We start from the raw sequence: 17,509 nt of genomic DNA, 5'->3' as shown, positions 1-17,509 counted from the left end.
GTAGAGGAAAAGACAATCTTTTCCTCAAACACAATTATTTTCTATTCCATGAGTGAATAAGATTAGGAAGCAATGACTTAGACAGGAAGTGCTGCTGGAATTCAAACACGAGAGAGGGAACTCTGGCTGAGATGCTCTGGGTGGAGAACCCAAGGGGAAGAACTAACAAGAGAGAGAGGGAAGGGAGTATGTGGAAGGGGAGTGAAGGATGGATTGGAGTGAGACTGGCTTTGACATGTTTGGGGACAGTGAGCAGAGCCACCAGACTGGAGCTGGGCTTATGGACATGAATTAGGTTGGTGCAAAAGTAATTGCGGTTTTTGCAGTTATTAGCCTTTTAAACCGCAATTACTTTTGCACCAACCTAATATTTGAGAGGTGGGTGCTTTTCAGGTGAAGGCCTCACTAAGAAACTGGAGCGCGCTCTGCAGTACAAACCCCCCTGTTCAGCTTTCCCATGGGATTTAATGTATGCGTGTAGGAGGCTGGGGGTAGGGAAGGAAAAGTGTGTGTGTTTGAGAATAACAGGCTGTTCCCGGACTGTGTGGCGGACGGTTCTGCTGGATGCTGGGAAGGGCCAGCCCCTCAACCTGGAACCTCTGGTGAAGTCTGGCTTTCCTTTTCACACAGCATTTGTTCTCAGCCCCTGGCTGTCTCCCCCGGGGGGGACATCCGTGGGGACAGTTCCTGTTCCCCCCGCCTTTGCAGGCCCTTGCCTTCCTGAACGTGATATGATTGTTTCTCTGGGCACAGTGCAAAGATGCCAGTGGAGAACGGAAGTATCTCATGCCTCAGCAATTTTTTTTTAAGGCAAAAAAGAAAAGGCTATTGAACTTGGGAACCCTGGACCTGGAGTCCTCTCTTCCTGGTGTGGGAGCAGGGACATTGTACAGGGCCTATCAATCAGCCCCGTGGGCCAGAGAGCCAACATGGGAACGATTTGACTCCCATCCATCAGCTAAGCAGTGGAAATAATACTAAATTCCTTCTTGCTCTCAAACTGCTATATTTATGCTGTTCCCTTGGGGGTCTTGGGTATGGAAGCAGAGGACTTTATCCTCTGCTTCCTCCCCCTCTTCTCTTTCCACATCGTCACCCCCTTTTAACATTCTTTCATTCATTCACTCCTTTTACTCACGTGCTCAACACATATTTCTTGAGTATCAATTATGTGTGAGATGCTGAGCTAAATATTGAAAACATAGCATTGCTTGAGAATCCCTCCCCCAATTGTTGACCTCATGCATTTGTAATCTGATGGAAAAGATTCTGCATGATGTGCAAGTATAGTTATAGCAGGCATGGAGAGACTGAAAATACAGAAAAAGAGAAATGACAATGTAAAGGAGTATGTCTCAAAGCTCTTTGAAGGCTGGGTTTGTGTGTAATTCATCTCTGACCCTCTTATAACAAAACACATACTACAATGCATGGCACATAGTAGGGGTATCATGATTGTTGAATTAATATTGACAGAGTGAATGAGAAGTAATATAATATATAATACAATATAATAACACTGTCTCTGGAGTTCCTCAGACCTGAATTTGATTTCCAGGTGTGACCTGGGATAGGTTGTATAACCTCTCTGGGTCTCAATTTCCTCATCTGAAAAATGAGGATAATAATACCTATTGCATGGGAATTTGGTAAGGATCAATGAGTATGTCAATATGTAAGTATAGAAAGTACCGGGCACAGAGTGAACAGCAAAAAGTGTACATAGTTCTTTGGTGTTGTCAATAATGAAAAATGAAGTTGCAATGAATAGAAAAAAAAAAGTTACCAAAGTATGGAGGAAGGTGTAGAGAGCTGAGGCTCGCAGAGAGGTGGGGAGGGACTGACCTGTGCCTGGAAGGTCACCCACGTGTAGGTAAGTGTGTGTGTGTGTATGGGGGAGGGACAAGGTAGAGCAGAGGGAAGAAGCAGCAGTGAGGCACTGGGCGTAATCAGGGCGTCCTTCCAGGACGTGGTAGAGGAGGGAGCCCAGACAGAGCGAGGGGATGGACTAGCATGGAGAGCTCCTTCAGGCCTTAACCCAAACCAGGGGAGTCTTAAATGCAGACCTTTCATGTGCTAAGTAGTATTTTGGAATCGTCAGTCTGGGGCATCTAGAGGTAAAATTCAGGAAAGTGTGGGAGACCCCCTAAGGCTGCCAGCACTTCAGTTTTTAACTCTAGAGCTAGTCCACACTAAAAACAGTTACCTTAGCTTTTAGGGGTCAAACGAATGTGTCCTTTTGTTTTTTAATCGCGATCATCATTCATTTGTTTATTCAAAAATATTTCTTGAGGGCCTCAATGTGCGCTGCCCTGCGCTAGGCTTTGTGGGAGTTTTAAAAAAACGTTGTGACATGGTTCCTGGCCTAAAACTTCACTGACATCCTCCTAAATCCCGTTGTCCCCACCTAAAGCTGTCTTCCACATCTGAAGCTGGGTTTTGCTCTCCATTTCATCCAGTGTCGTGTAGGAGCTAGCATGTTGTTCGAATCAGACAGATCTCAGCCCAAATGCTGGTTCTGCTGTATGCCTGTCTTACGCACATTTCTTAGCTTCTCTGAAGATGACAATAGCCTATCTGAATGGATTTTCATGAGGATTAACTTACAATCACATGGCACGTAGGAGGCAGTCAGTAAATGGTAGTTATTTGAATCATTTTCTCTGATAATACCAGAAGTCTGTTGATGAGGTGCCACTGTCCCTGCAGAGCCTTTTCTGACCAGATCTAGAGAATATTTTCTACTTTGGAGTCCCGGAAAGCACCCAGGGGCACATCTCCTTTTTTGGCTGGCATCAATTCTGTTGTGTGGAAACCAGTAGACTGAGTACCTTAAGGGTAATATTATACCTTAGTCTATTTCTTAATCTCTTTTGGTTTTAGCACCGTTCCTGAAACACGGTAAGCAGTCAAACATTTGCTGAATTGCAAGCAGTTGTGAGGCTTGAGAGCGCAGGTTTTGTGCAGACAGAACGCTGTGAAGGGCAGTGGCAGGCAGAGGAACACCACGGTCCTCAAGTCGCCCTGCCTGGCTGGCTTTTAGAAAAACAGCTGCAGTGCTGTGACTCCAGGATTTAGTCAGAGAGTCAGAGAATCTGCAGGACTGTGGGCTGCTGGGAACCAGAAGCCACCGATAGCCGATCATTGGCAAGGAACTTGGAAGACGAGAGTCAGGGAGACTTATTCTGATTTTTTCCATTTAAAGAAACTCCTCATGATCTCAGGAAAGCCAATGAGCTAGAAATTGAAGAGGAAGGAAACTAATGTTTATTGAACCTATGAATTTTGCTAGCATTTAATACTAAGAAGGTCCCCTACAAAATAGTTATCATCTGCCCATTTTAGAGATTAAAAAAAAATCCAGAGGGGAAAAGTAACTAGAGTGAGTTTAGTAAACAGTGATTCACATTCAAGTGTGACTGCAAAACCTTCTCTCCTTGATAGCCACTCAATCCTGCCATTACTTAGTGAGTTCCTAATACGTACTAATCTCTGTGTTAGAGCATTAAAGATTTAAAAAGGTATAGGGCATAGATCTTATCTTTCAGGAGGCTGTAATCTAGAGTTTAGTTTGTGGTGGGTGAGTTGGTTGGTGCAAGATAACTGAATTTAATTCAAGACTGTGAACAGTCCTATACTGACACACACGCGTGCGTGCGCACACACACATTTGTCGGTATAAGAAAATAGAGTGAAAAAACGATTAACCGCAACTGGGAAGATGGGAAAAAGTTTCTTAGAGGAGATGGACATTAAAGAAAAGGTAGGATTCTGATTTTAAGAAGGAAATCTTATGTCTCTCCCTGGCCCCACTCATGCTTCATTGTTTAATCCTGGACCAAGTACACACTATTGCCATTCTTAGCTGTGACAAGGATTAGAATACAGCTCTGCTTGGTAATATACCTGAACTCAGACTTAATTAAACAGAAATCAGGAAATACTGAATTTGCAACCAAAAGGAGTCAACTGTGATCGAACATAACGGATCCACGGAAACTAACTTCCAAAGGCACTAAATGAGACGTACGTGCTCTGCAAACAGCAAAAGACTGTTCCTACTATGTGCAATACCGAAAGAAGAGTCAAGCAATATTCCTGCCTTTTCGTTTATGCTGCTGTGCAGTTAATTCTGGGATCCTAAACACGGGACTTTGCACTTATCTTGGTTATATTTCACCTTCTTATCCTGGGGCGATCATTTTGGATCCTGACTCTATCAATCTTTGGATTTCGTATTCTTAGCTTCATTTGTATTTTCATCCAGTTTATTGTTAAAAATGGCACACAGACCAGAGCTGAAGCCAGCGAGCAGAGACAGGCAGTAGTGGATCGGTGATGTCTGGGTACAGCCACCTCCTATAGCACTAGTGGCGCCCAGATGGACACCTCCATCAGCTCAGTGACACAGATTTGGAACACACTTGGTTCCTTCTGTCCAGAGTGGCCAGGGCAAACCAAAACAACCGCTTTCAAGTGTGTACGAAGACTCTGCAACTGTAATAAAACCCATCTCTGAGTTTTTTGATTGCTTTCACATTGATTCTCTCATTTGGGCTTCACAAGACCCTCATGAAGGAGGGTGTGCTGATTTTCAGACAATGCTGATGAAATCAAGGCTGTCAGAACTGCAATAACTTCCCGAGTCTCCTGTAGCAGTCAGCGGGAGAGCTGGGTCTCAAACCTTCTGACTCTCAGAACTGCAATCTTTGTACTTGCCTAATAATAATAGCCATTTGCATGGAAAGGTAAGACCGTTTTTTTCCTTATTGTCGCTTCTGAGGACTGGTTAGTTGCGTCTCCCCACTAGACTCTATGCTCCCTGAGAGCAGGGCCACGCTGGTCTACTCACAGCTGCATCTTTTGCGTCTCTGTGGTGGCCAGGATGGGGTATGTGCTCAATGAATGTGTCCAAACACTAAACAAATGATCAGACACAAACGATTATCTAGAAAGTAATTGTCCATAATAATAATAACCGTTCCTTTATTTAGCGGGACTAGGGTTTAAAATTGCTCCCTTCCGCTAAGCACTGAATAACTACAGCAACATGGCTCTCCGCACTGTTCTCTTAACAAAGAACTCAAGACACTTGCTACGTGCACTCTATTTATCCTCACACGCACCTTGACGATAGGTATGGGTTAGTGGTGTTATAATATCACCCACAAGGAGAGAGATTCTTCATCTCACCCAAGACCGCACAGCTGTTCTCAGGAGCAGCTGTCAATAGATTTTATGTTTCTCTATATTCCATCCATTGCCTCGGCTGCTAAATCCTACTAAAGCTATCAGGCAGCAGAGCCTCAGGCTGCTTTGCAAGGGTCTACAACGCTCCCAAGTTAATTCATGGAAATGGCTTCAGGGCTGTGGAAAAACAGCTGGTTCCCTCCCAGCAGAATTAGCTGTAACCAGTTTAGTCACTTGCTGAGGAGAAGGCAGGAAATCTCGTGCACAAATCAGCAACGTTGCCCACGATATAATAGCCTGTAAATCTCTTTCTGAGGAGACCCAGGTCAGGCCTGGTTGCTTTAGGAAGATTCAGGGGGCAGACAGAGATCTGTCGTCTAAAGAATATGAGAGATGTTAGAGCCAGACCCGGGTCTTTGATTTGGTAACTCTGTCACAGAGAGAGCACACATTTTTGAGAATGGCGAGAATGATTTGTCAGGGAAGTTAAAGCAGAAATGTGGACAGACAGAAAACCTTGAGCCCCACTCAGGCATCCACTGCTGTTCTAACAATAGCAGCTCCTTTCCTTAGCCTGAGATCAGCAACAAACTATTGCCCTCCATTCCCACATGTGGGAGATGGACTGCAAGGCAGAGATGGGGGACAGCCTACCCCGGGGGAATCAGGCCATAGCCTGTGTTTTTTAATAATATGCTTTTGGATTACTTATTTTTGGAAAGAATCACAAAGTTCAAAAAAAAAAAAAAATCTACAAGCACTGTAGCGGTTAACTACTTTTCCTAAACCATTTGAGAATAGGTTGCCAACCTGATTCCCTGTCACCCTAAAACTTGGGTGTGTATTTCTTACAAATAAAGACATTCTTCTATATTCCAACAATACAAGCAACAAAATCAGAAAATTAACCTCAATACATTACTGCCACCAGACCACATTTAAAATTTGTCAAGTGTTGCAATAATAGTCTTTGTAGTAAAAGGATCCAGTTCAAAGTCACATGTTGTCTGTGTCAAGTCTCTTTGGTTAACTTCAATTTGGAATGGTTCTTTCATCTTTCTTTGACTTCACGTCCTTGTCACTTTTCAACACTACAGGCCAGTTATTTTGTAGTGTCTCTTTAGTTAGGCTTGTCTGCTGTTTCCTCAGGTTAGGTTCGGGTTATGCATTTTTGGAAGAAATAACGCAGAGCTGATATTGTGTTCTTCTCAGTGCTTCGTACCAGGTTGTGAAAAGTTTCAATTTTTCCTATTACTGACATTAATTTTGGTTACTTTATTGGGATGATCTCTGTCAGTCTTCTCTAGTCTCAAGTTACTTATTTTCTCTTTGTAATTAATATCTTGTGTGAAAAAAATGAAAACTATAATTATCCTATTCCTCAACACATTTCCAATTTATTAATTTGTTGCTTTATATTTGTAAGGATTCATGGTTTTTTCCCTACTTTATTCAGTGAATTATAATCTTTTACTATCATTACTTATTTTGTTACTCAAATTGTCCCCAATTTAGCCATTGGAAACCTCTTCAAGCTAGTGTTTGGGTGCGTTTGATTTATCCCTATCATTCTTTGAGTACTTCCTGGTCTCTGGCAAAAAAAAAAAAAAAAAAAAAAAAAGGATGTTATAGAATCATCTTATACTTTCCCAGCCCAGCCTTGAACTGGGACATTTCTCCAAGGATCTCTAGTTCCTTTAAGTGGTGAGTGTATTTAGAAACCAGAAGCTGGGCAATTGGTGTGCTTATTGCAGTTGGGGAGTTGTTTCTCCCAAAATCTCTCATGGTATAGAGCTAAGGAATTTTACATATATTTGTTTCTATATCTAGCTATCTCTGTATTGCATACTGATACCTCCAATTCCAACCCAATGTCACAGAGTTCATTCTAATTTTCTGCTTTTCCATATTTGTGATTCCATTTTCTAGATAGTGGGAGAAATCTGACTCCCACTATCTAGAACATATTTAATTCCTTAATCAATACCCCTGTATGAAATCAATCTCTCGTCTCCATGGCTATCCCCTCACCTGCAAAGATGCCCTCCTCACTCTCCTCTTGCTCTAGGAAGAGGACCCCAAGCTACTGGCAGGAGACTGATTAAACGACTCAGCTGCAAACAGGGGCTACCTTTTGTAAAAAAGGAAGAATGACTCAGAAGGCAGAACACAGAGTTCAGAGCGTGGGGAGCTATAGAACATTTGTTCCCATGCCTTGAAACTTAATCAAGGAAGTCTAACACTTTTCAGAACTGTGATGAAGCGGGGACTCTTTTTTACATCCCATTTTCCCCCGTTTTTGAACCAGAGTGTCTAATGTTATCATCCTATGACTGTCCCCCCGTTGTATGTTGAGTATGTCGGGGTGGATAATTTGTGTCTTTAGTTTCACAGGCCCCTACATGCGAAGGACTTGTTCCCCAGGAGCTGTACTTAATAGAGTCCACCCAGCATCCTCACCAGAACCTGATGTAGATGATTACGTTTTGGACTTTGCTGAGATGAGGAGATTTAGATTTCAATGACGAGATTTGCTGATGATGTAATAGGATGAGGACCACAGAATGGTGTATTAGTCAGCTAGGGCTGCCATAACAGAGTATAACAGCCTGGGTGGCTTACACAACAGAAATTTATTTGCTCACAATTCTGGAGGCTGGAAGTCCAAGGTCACGGGTTCAGCAGGCTGGGTTTCTCCGAGGGCCTCTGTCCTTTGCTTGTAGATGCTGTTTTCTCTCTGCGTCTTCACGTGGTTGTCTCTCTGTACGTGTCTGTGCTCACATTTCCTCTTTTTATCCAGGCATCAGTCAGATCTGATTCGGCCCCACGCTACTTGACTTCATTTGAACGTAATTACCTCTTTGCAGACCCTATGTCCAAATCCAGTCACATTCTGAAGTACGGACGGTTAGGACTCAACATATGAGTTGGGGGTGGGACACAGGTGAGCCCATATCAGATGGAGGTGAGTGTATTTTGCATGTGGGAGGCACATGAATCATTGGGAGCCAGAGAGACTTCTGTGGTAGGCAGAATCCTAGGATAGTTCCCCAGATTCCTGTCCCCTGTAAATATGATGACGTCGTCACTCCCGTGATTACCTTATATTTGATAAGACTCCATCTCAGCAGACTGGAGAGAGTGAGATTCTCCTGCTGGCCTTGAAGACAGAAGTGGCCAGCTTGTGAGAGGGCCACATGGCAAGGAACTGTGTGGGGAGGAGGGCCTCGAGAAGCTGAGAGCAGCTCCACTGACAGCCAGAAAGAAAGCTGGGACCTCAGCCACAGGAACTAAACTCTGCCAACAACCGTATGAGCTTGGAAGAGAACCCCGAGCTCCGGAACAAAATGCAGCCCAGCCTGTGAGACCCTGAGTAGAGGACCCAGCTACGCCATGCTTGAAGTCCTGGCTCACAGGAAGTGAGTGCTAATAGATGTGTTGTTTTAAGCTAAGTTTGTGGTGATTTGTTGCACGCCAATAAAAAACTAATATACCACTCAAAGTTTCCAGCTCTTGTTGGCTCTAGGCTGCACTTGCTACTTACCCTCTACCCCAAAATCTTACCAATTTTGGGCTTCCTACCAACCAACAAACAAGCATACAAATGAACAGTTTTTTCAATAAGTATTGGGATTCATTAAACTCACTTTGCTTCTTGGGACTCTCCAGGGCTGGGTTCCATGGAAGGAGCCAGCATCTGATGCCAGTTTGTCATCTGGTCTCTGTGATTCCCAGATTTGCATTGGAAGAAGGTTGCTCTTGATTCTATGTGGTGGGTGAATTGGCAAGACCAGCTGCAGGGAGACCAGTTAGGAGGCTGCGGCAGACCTCCAGGTGAGAGGTGGTGGTGACGTGACTAAGTGATAGCAAGGAATCTGGAAAGGAGGGCATGGATTTGAGGAAAGGCAACAGAAGTCACTGTCAACCTCAGTGCCCGAGATCACCAGTGTCCTTATTGATATTAACCACAGTAATACTTTGGTGTGTTTTCTTTCTCTCCTCTTTTTCTATATACATATATATGTACAGTTGGGCCTCCGTATCTGCAGGTTCCATATCTGTGGATTCAACCAACTGTAGCTCGAAAATATTTTTTTTTTTTAAAAGTTATGCTGCTGCTCATGTGCTTTGCAGTTAGGCCAATTATAATTGCATCTGAACTGAACACGCAGACGTTTTCTTGTCATTATTTCCTAAACAATATAGTATAATGACTACTTACATAGCATTGCATTGTGGTAGTTCTTATAGGTAAACTAGAGATGATTTAAAGTATATGGGAGGATATGCATGGGTTATACGCAAATAATATGCCGTTTTATATAAGGAACTTGAGCATGGGTAGATTTTGGTCTCTGCAGGGGGTTCTGAAACGCCTCCTCCTATACTAAAGCACGACTGCAGGGGTATATTTGTATAGTGTTGGGATAACATTGTGTTTATAATTTTGTATGTAGACCGTTATCTGTATCTTATTTTACCAATTATCTGAAGCATTAAATATTACTTTAAAATATTTTTAATAAGTGATTTATTGTTTCCCTTGTGTGGTTCCTGGAGTCGCAGTAAAAACATCTTAATGGAACATACCTAGGAGAATTTGAGGAGGAAAAAAAATGGAGTGAATGATGCTGAGAGCTACGCGGGCTGTGTCCTGCAGGTACCACTGGTTCTCCTGCTGTGAGAGAAGGTAAGAGAGGTGCCATCTCTGTGGAGCTTATACCTAAGAGGTGTGGTTTGGGGAGCAGGACCTGGTCTCGATGGTCAGTCCCTGACAACAGCACAGCCCACCCCTTGCACCTGTCACGGCTCACTGTCCCCAGCTACCAGGTGCTGGGTATAACCTATAGCATTTAATCCCAGTCAACACGTTTGTCATAGTGTAACTACTTGCTGGGTACTTAAGGTGATCTGGGTGGATAAGGGTACATTTTCAAATGGCCTTTTAGAAGGGAAGCAAGAACAGGTTGGGTATTAGGAGAGCAGCTGGCTGTTAGTTTGTTTTTTAAAACGAGTCCACTAAAAACAACAGATCAGTCATCCTTTGAGAGCTTACCAGTTGCATTTAAGCCACGCAAATTTCCCTGCAATTCTCTTGTCAGAACTTGTTGTCTGCTTCTCAGGAGCACTTATATAGATTACACAAGACACACACACACACACACACACACACTTACACACGCCCCTCCTGGCCCTCCCTCCTCTGTTCCCTCTCCCACACACGCAGGGCTAGCAGAGCAAGTGGCCAAGTTTGTGGAGACTTATCTCTGGTCTCCTCTAACAGTTCTCTCCTCCCACTTTGCATTCCCTAAACTATCTCCCTTCTTCACCTTCCCCCACCAGGGACAAAGCAGGGTCCCTTTCCCACACACACTTGGAAAGTTGTCAAATAATTTAAGCCAAGGTGTTTGCTGATAACAAAGGTGCTGCGGCTGATAAGGAAAGTGTTAGCTGGGAGGCTTCACAGCCCAGAAATAATTGCATTTTCACTGGGGCCTTCTGGAGAGAGAGGTGGTCTTTGGGCCTCAAGGGAAAAAGTAACTTGTTGAAATGGCTTTTGGGGGACTGAAATTTGGGAGCAGAGATCCCAGCATAGTCTCCGACCATGCTAGTCCCTTTCAGATAAATGCCTAACTGCTGTGAGGGGACAGTGAGAACCCCCACAGGCCCCACTAGCTGAACACCTGCCTTGCCCTCTGGCCTGCTTTCCTCCCGGTCTCTCTGGGAGCTTTAGGAAGAAGGGCAAGGGTGAGGTGACAAGTGCTTGTTTCACTCTAAACTGGGAGACATAGGTCTATCAGAAGATTATTTCCTTTTTTTCCCCCCTGCATACGTATATTAGAAACAATTTTCTATAAAGACCATGATTTGACATGAGCTACCTAAATTAACACGTTGGACTTATCAAACTCCATTTTTGTATTGCTCTGTTGAATATGAATCTCCAAATGGGCCAAAAATTGCACACAATTTAGCATCATAAGATAAAAATCCATCTTGTACTTTTTCTGTGTTTTGTCGCTGTAGTTTCTAAATATCCTGTCATAGGAAAAACTTACTTTTATTCTGAGGTTCTTTCCTATCTGTTAAGACTCTATGACACACCTCCTTGCTTTTCTGCCACACTCCTTTCTCTTCCTAATTCCGGCAGTCTTTCAACTTTTCCATCTTTCTTCTCTCTGCTTCTTTCCTCTTTGCTTCGCTCTCCCCACCACCATCGAGGGGTACAAAGGACACGGAGTCTGGGGCTGGGGTGGAGATGAGAAGCAGAGAGAATCAGACACATCTGGCTGAGGACCGGCTAGCCCATGGGCCAAGTGATAGCCCCCTTGGGCTTCTTCCTGCGCCAACAGCGCCAGGCTTCGGACTTGGCCCCCCGACTGCCTTCCTCACTACCCCAGAGCTTTTACACGCAGCAACCTCTCTTTGTCCTATTAGTATGAGTTCCTCAAGAACAGAGAGGCTTTCCAAGTGATGGCCTTATTCACAGAGCCCAACGGAATGCAAAGTACTTTCTTCTTCCATTTACAGAACAAACAGCTGAGAGTCAGGAATTCTTCTCCCCACCAAGCCCTGCGAGCCACCCCTTCCCTCCCCCTGGCTTCTCACCTCTAGATCCCTCTAGCCCACAAGTGCACTATCGTATGACTGCTGGCGCCCCCAGGGAGGTGCAATTTAATCCCCAACCTGTTTCTTCAAGGAGATTGCGTTTCTGGAGCACATTTTTGGGAGAGCATACATGTTTGAGGTCTGAGCGTGGGTATTCCTGGTCCGGCCCACGGTCAGCCCCTGTTAATGCATCCTTTGGACTCCATCAGCAGTCTCTTTGTAAGCCTGCTCTGTTATCTCCAGCTGTACCCGGCACCCTTCCCTCACTATCATGATTCCTCCAGCCCAGTTTCCCGACATCCCCTACGTGTTTAGAGACGTGGGCATAAAGCCGGCTTCCCTAGGCACGTCCAGGTGCACCGTCAGCTCTTGCCTGTCATGGAAACAAGCCGAACACCCTGTGCACGCCGAATACTCTCAAATAAACCAAGTCCTTTAACTGCTCGTGAACTTGAATTCTGTTTCTGGTGCAAGCATTTTCAGGAACTAAGAGGACACGTTTTAGAGCGTTTTAAGTTCCCATGAAACACATGAACACATCTGTAAATCTACGTTATTTTTGTATATCCTGATCACCACTAGCACTACTCAGATTAACCTTATTTTAGTTACATTATAACAGAAAGGCAGTATTTCTTGAGTGCGTTACAACAAATCACGGTTGGGTCCAAATTGCCTGTGAATGTAACAAAGGTCTAGAGATTTTGTTTTCTGAGCTGACCTCACTATGTTATGTCAGTAACTTCCAGGGACCCTGGGGACAGGCAGCTAGTGCTATACGATCTTTCAGAAGTGACTCGCCGACTATTCACACAACCATCCCCAACAGTATGAATGAATTTCACAAACAAATTTTGAGAAAAAGCCAGCCAGCCATAAAAGATAAACTACTATATGATTCTATGTTTCAAAGTTCAAAAGCAGGGAAAACAAATCTATTAGGCCAGATGTTAGGATAGTGGTTAGCTTGGGGAAATCGTGACTGACACGAAATGGGTGTGGGGGGAGGGTGCCTAGGGTGCTGGTAATATTTCCTGAACAGCTATGTTCACTTTGGAAAAGTTCATAGCACTATGACTTGTGATTTTGCACTTTTCTGTATGTGTGTTATATTCTAATAAGAAGTAAAATAAAAATGGTTTGTCCGGGTTCTGGCTGCTGTGTTTGGCATCGGTGTGAGGTGAGAGCATTATGTTACTACAGAAGGAAATTATGTGTTTCAATGACTCTTTTATTTTTTAAATTTTTTATTAGTTTCAGGTATACAAAACAATGTAGTAGTTAGACATTTATCATTTATATCCCTCACACAGCGATAACCTCCCTCCCCCCAATCCACTACCCCTCTGACTCTTGAACATAACTAGTTCCTTTCAACTCCCACACATGGCTATAGAAGGCGGCAGGCCAGGGCAGACTCGCAGAAAAAGTACAGACAACAGTTTAGGGGTTACCAGAGGGTAGGGGGAAGGGAGATGGTAGAAGAGGGAAAAGGGGGTCAAATATATGGTGATGGAAGGAGAACTGAGTCTGGGTGGTGAGCACACAATGCAACACATAGATGATGTATTATACGAATGTACACTTGAAACCCGTAGAAGTTTACTAACCAATGTCACCCCAATAAATTTAATAAAAATTTAAAAAAAATACATGGTAAAACTTGAGCTCTAGGAATCATGCTGGATGTTCCTGATGCTCTTGGATGCTCTACTTCTGAATCCTAAAATGAGGGAGGAGGGTGAGAAGGACAACTCTCCCATGAAGAAAGCCAAAGGGGGGAAGATAGCCCTCCCGCTCCCGGTACTGGGGGTGGCTATGTGGCCCAGTCTTGGCCAATGGATGCTTGGGCCCTGGTATTTGAATCTTTGGGGCAGTTGACAATATTTAAGGCAGCAGAGGCAGAGATTTGGGTGTTGAGGATGCAGAAGAAGCACGAGTCGCGCGATGGTGGAGCCTGCCACTGCTTCCCAGACAGCCTGTTTTTGTTGCGTGATCTAAATGAGTTCTCAGCTGTCCAGCCTTTTTTGGGTCTGTCTGACTTTCAAGCCTCCTCACGGTTCTGAGGACAATACCTGATACCCTTTCTAAATCCTGTTTCTGATTAAGATAATCAGAGTAAGTTTCTGTGATTTGCTAGTATAACACCTCCCCACTCCTCACCCCGGACCCCCAGCAAAAGATTTCCAATTCTGCTTTGCAATTCTTTACCCAGATTTTATCCCACGACTTCTAATTCACTAACTAGAGATTAGTTGGGGTTAACTTTGCTCCTGTTTGAAAAATACCAACATTCTTGGAGGGCAATGACTCATTCATACTTTGATGCCAATTCTTTCAATACAGTTGCTTTTTCCTTCATATCTACCTGAGATCAGTACAGAAACAAAATAGGATGGAGGAGGGCGGAGTTCAGGAAGAGTTGTTTGGAGCTTGGGGTATCTCAGGGAGGGCAGGAAGGAGATAGGTACTAAGGTGGGGAGGCTTGGCAGGTCAGAGGGTTTCACGAGGTCACAGGATTCATATGGGGGTGGGAAAAGAGGATTGTCAGGAGATAGGGAAGGGATCAGAGCCACTGTCAGAGAAGCAAAGATAAATTCTGCAATTCACCTTTAGGCTGGTCTTTTGCATTTAACTATTTTTTGTTTTGTGTTAGGCTAGGTAATTGGGAGCGCTGGCCTAGGAGAGCTCTGGGAGTGATTACAGGTGATTTATCATGTTATTGTAACTCCCAGCTTATGTTCAGACACCATCAGGAGAAGCAGTGTGTTTTTAGGACCCACCCTGCCAGACTAATCTTTGTAAAACAACAGGCGCTCTCTCAGAACCAGTTATGCCAGACGAAGCTCATTTCCTTTGTTGACGGGGTTACCAGCCTGGTGGGTTTCAGCGGGATACAGACGTGTGAGCCCAGTACAGTTAAGTGGATTTGTAATTGGTTGAATAATCACATGCAAAGACTGATGATTAAGGAATCTGTGTCAACTTTAAGGGAGGTCTCTAGTCATTTGCTGCAGGGTCTCAGTCAACCTTTTTATTAATGACTTGGATGGGTTTACAGAACAAACTCATCAAATGTGCTGAGGGAGGGTGTAGAATGACAAGATCAGGATTCAGAAAGCTCTCAGCAGACAAAAGCTGATGTCCCAGATATAACAAGTTGGGATTTAATAAGGATAAATGGGAAGTCTTACGCTTAGTCCTAAAAAGACAACTGTATGAGGTACATGTAGAGGCTGGAGGTGAGCTGGCGTAACAGAAGCACGATTGAGGGAGACTTACCCCGGAGCAGGGGCGGGATGTGCCTGAGTGAGGAGGGCTCTGCCTGCTGGCTGCTGCAGGGCCACACCTGGAGACTGGCGCGGTTTGGACTGTCCTTGAAGAGAAACAGGGACAAAGTGAAACATGTCCAGAGGTGGGGGCCCGGCCATGAGCAGGTCTGAAGCCATTTTGTAGGAGAGAAAACAGCTGAAAGATGTCTAGCCCAGAGACAGGGGTGGGGGGCGGGGAGGGTGCCTGGTGACAAGGCCACCTATTTTTAATTATTTGCAGACTAGTAAAGTAGAAGATGAATTAGGTATGTTGTGGTGGCCTCAAAGGGTGAAACTCACAACCATGGGTGGAAGTTGCAGCTTCCACCGAAATTATAAAACTTCGTATAATGGAGGGACTCAGCTTCTGCTCCCCGTACAAGAACGCAGGATATGGCGATGCCAAAAAGGACCAACAACGAAGCCATAGATAGGGGAGTCATACCACTATATCCTCGCTGGCGGCTAGGCTGGAGACACAGGAAGCAGGAGCCACACGACTTCCAACCTGCCTTCCGTTTCTCTGCCAACCAACCAACCCCCTAGGATAGCCATGGCAGTTATATTAGTGGTTAATGGCTAACGGGTTATAGCCGATGGCCACCCAGTCACAGCGGATGGCCACCTGATTACAGCTGATGGTCATCTAATAACCGAGCCAGCACCTTTCCGTGTAAGGCCGAGAGCCTAGAAACTGCTCTCTGGGACTCTGTCCCTACACTTAGGAAATCTTCCCAACAACTAAGAAAGCAAGAATGCACAAAGGTAAGATCCCAGGCTTTGGAGTTGGGTCTTGGTTTGAATCTCAAGTATGCCACTTATTAGCTGCGTGTTTGGGCAAATTTACTTTTACTCTTTTATTCTCACGAGGATTAACTGAGATATACAGCACCTAGTGTACAATCTGCTACACAGAGGAACTCAGTACATGAGAGCTTTTTGTAGGATGGTGCTTATTAGTGTTTCTTAGAAGTTGAAACAGTGGCCTCAGATGGAGGTGAGTTTAAGCATAGCTGGAATAACAGAGAGGGGATTTTTATGGATCTCTTGGTGGTGGTGGTGGGGTGGGGGAGAGGTTGATTAGTGGGGCCCGTTTAATTCTGAGATTTGAAGTCTTTTGGACAAAATGAAGTGTGTGTCCCAGTGGATGAAAGAACACATGCTTCATATCTGTCTTTTCTTTCAGATTTATTCCCAGAACAGCTAGGTTTTGTGATTAATAATGCCAAAGAAATTTTTTTCCCCTCAAACTATGTACATTTAAAACTTGAACTAGGGCCGGCCCGGTGGCTCAGGCGGTTAGAGCTCCATGCTCCTAACTCCGAAGGCTGCCGGTTTGATTCCCACATGGGCCAGTGGGCTCTCAACCACAGGTTGCCAGTTCAATCCCTCGAGTCCCGCAAGGGATGGTGGGCAGCGCCCCCTGCAACTAAGATTGAACACAGCACCTTGAGCTGAGCTGCCTCCCAGATGGCTCAGTGGGTTGGAGCGCATCCTCTCAACCACAAGGTTGCCGGTTTGACTCCCGGAAGGGATGGTGGGCTGCGCCCCCTGCAACCAGCAACGGCAACTGGACCTGGAGCAGAGCTGCGTCCTCAACAACTAAGACTGAAAGGACAACAACTTGACTTGGAAAAAAAAAAAAAGTACTGGAAGTACACACTGTTCCCCAATAAAGACCTGTTTCCCTTCCCCAATAAAAATCTTTAAAAAAACCCCAAAACTTGACCTATGGGCCAGATATAAAATATAATTCATAGTGTTAATAATGGCTTCTCTTTATTGAGGTCAGATTATAGGCTAGGAAGTGTGCTGATCACCTTCTATATATCTTTGAAATATTTTAACATAGGGACATAGGAATATTGTATAATAAATATTATATAACACTTTAATATAATAGCATGGGAGTACTATATAATAAATGTCACAGGAACATTGAGAGGGAAGAAATGCTCACTGGAGGATTAGGGAGGGCTTCTTGGAGAAAGTGGCATAGGAGTTGGGTCTTAAAGGATGAGTAAGACTTTAATTGATGGGAGTCAGCGGGGGGCAAGGCCTTTCGGGCTGGGAAACGGCTTAAACAAAAGCACAGAAGTAATTAGCAGAGATAATGAGCCATCTTCCCAGAGCAAATTCTGCCCTTTTTCTTAGGGATAGCTTCATCCTTGCCACCATAGAATGTTGATATGAAATTATAGGAAAGATTTTGCAGTCAATGACTTCTCACCATTGACCCCCATGCCGAGGTCATTTTTGTTTGTTTTATTATTACAAGGGGTGCAATGCCTATGACGCGTGCAGAGTCCTAAGGTCTGAGGCACGTGACTCAGGATGCCTGGGAAGGGAGCTTCAGGAAGAAAGAGCTGCATAGCAGGAGAGGAGGTCTCTGATCTCAG

General features: G+C 44.5%; 1 long non-coding RNA gene across 2 annotated transcripts in view; it reads left to right on the top strand.

Moving 5' to 3' along the window:
• LOC117015234 (uncharacterized) overlaps nt 1-17,509 on the top strand; it is a 49,093-nt gene that overhangs the window by 17,750 nt on the left and 13,834 nt on the right. Inside the window, exons 3-5 of one of the 2 annotated variants that reach the window (XR_004421681.1) lie at nt 7,991-8,134; nt 8,860-9,880; nt 12,084-12,974. This is a non-coding gene — a long non-coding RNA (uncharacterized LOC117015234). Of the gene's footprint in view, nt 1-7,990; nt 8,135-8,859; nt 9,881-12,083; nt 12,975-17,509 lie in introns of those variants that run through there. The other variant, XR_004421682.1, reaches the window with a different exon arrangement.

This window comes from Rhinolophus ferrumequinum, chromosome 22 (assembly GCF_004115265.2).
Source record: "Rhinolophus ferrumequinum isolate MPI-CBG mRhiFer1 chromosome 22, mRhiFer1_v1.p, whole genome shotgun sequence".
In the NCBI taxonomy this organism is placed as follows: domain Eukaryota; kingdom Metazoa; phylum Chordata; class Mammalia; order Chiroptera; family Rhinolophidae; genus Rhinolophus; species Rhinolophus ferrumequinum.
Note: the sequence above shows the minus strand (reverse complement) of the source record. Positions and strands in the feature narration are given on the sequence as shown.